Source organism: Arachis ipaensis, chromosome B10, assembly GCF_000816755.2.
Source record: "Arachis ipaensis cultivar K30076 chromosome B10, Araip1.1, whole genome shotgun sequence".
NCBI lineage: Eukaryota > Viridiplantae > Streptophyta > Magnoliopsida > Fabales > Fabaceae > Arachis > Arachis ipaensis.
Genome location: NC_029794.2, coordinates 3983683 through 3985506, shown reverse-complemented (window position 1 = coordinate 3985506; position 1824 = coordinate 3983683).

The window sequence follows — 1824 nt, the reverse complement described above, 5'->3', positions numbered from 1 at the left end:
TCACCCTAACGAAGGAACCCTAATCAATCAGCCTGCCACCAAGCTCACCCCCGACCCCGAAGCTCTCACTCTCAGCCAGTCAGCCTCCTCCCCTTTCTTCCCCCCTCATCCACCAAGGCCACCATTGCCACCGCCCACCAAGCTCCAGATTCCAGCAGCGCTCCTCATTCGCGAATCGCGACCCAGCATCGCTCCCCATTCGCCACCCAGCAGCGCTCCTCAGCAGCCGCGACGACCACCGCGTTGAGCCCGCCTCCTCGTCGCCGAACCTCGACAAGCTCGCCGAGCCCGCCTCTCATTCGCCGGTAAGACTGCTTTTCTTGTCTTGATTTTGAACATGCTTCCTTCTAGCTCGCCTATTCTGTTCTGTTTGCTGGTTCATGAATATGCTCTATGCTTCTGTTTGTTCTTTGCTCTACCATTCTGTTTGCTTCTGATATCAGCCTCTGTTTGCTTCTGTTCTGTTCTGTTCTGTTTGCTTCTGTTTGCTTCTGTTTGCTCTATGCTCTACCATTCTGTTTGATCTATGCTGGCTGTTCTGTTATTGCTACCTGATATCAGCCTCTCTTATTTTGTATAAAAAGGTTTGAAGACCATACTAAAAAATCTGCTTCACTCAAGTGTTGAATTTTTCTTTGTTGATTTGTTTTTGTCAACATTTTGTGCTGATAACTTGACATTGTGATTGGGAATTGTCACGGTTTGGAGTTTTCTTTCTATTCACGCCCAAATCCAAAACAAAAAGAGAAGGGGATGTAAATAAGAAAACTGAGATGTGGTCCACTCTGTCTGTCCGGAGTTGAAGGAATTGCATTATTAATGGATAAGATATGATGATGTCTCTTCTCATTGTTTTTATGGCAGATAAGCTAAGTAGCTAACTATGATGGAAAAAATGGATACCTGCACTGCTTCATTATATATACGGTTACAATAGAATGATACATTATGTTACCTTAAGTTCTCCGCATGATTTCTTTTATACTGTATATTGTATGAATTCGCTGCCTGTTCTGTTTGAGAAGAAGATCCTGAATTTACTAATGGAGACATTGAAGGCATTGAAAATTTAATCTATACGGATAATGCTATGCCTTCATATCCTACAGGTTATTGAAATAGCAAAACTTGTTTCATTTCCTCTCAATATCTGATGTAAAGTTCTAACTTTAATTTTTTCTTGGTTTTCTATTTTATTTTATTAGATGGAGGAGATGTGGAACTTGATGTGGATTTCCCTAATGTTGCTGATTCTTCAAATACAGCTTCTTTTGGTGGTACCTCTGATGATGGTGGCTTTGGATTACCTGTTTATGATGGAGATGTTGGAACACTTAATGATAATTATGATTTCTGATGAGTTGAATCTTTGATTAGTTGAACGCTTGCTAGTAATTGTATCTTTTGAATGTAGAACATTATGGGTTTGTCATTATGTACGTTTTATTTTTTGTTTAGTTATAAGTTTTGATGTTTGAAGTTGTTTGTGAACCTCTAATATTAAGTAATGGATAATTTATTATGTGAAATATTAAATTTTATTAAGTTAGAAATTATTGAATTTATATACTTAAGATTATTTTAAATTTTTTAATAATTTTATTTAATATTTAATTAAACCGGTTGAACCCCGGTTGAACCCTGGTCCCATTGAACTAGTGACCTCACCGGTTTATTGACCGGTCTGGTTCTCGCAACCTTGGTTTTTTGACAGAAAACTTTAAAAGACCTTATGTATATACATCTCACCTTGCTTATACTTATGACTTATCGTTGAGAAAATGAATGTTCAAGAATTATTTTATACATTAAAAAAAAAACTTT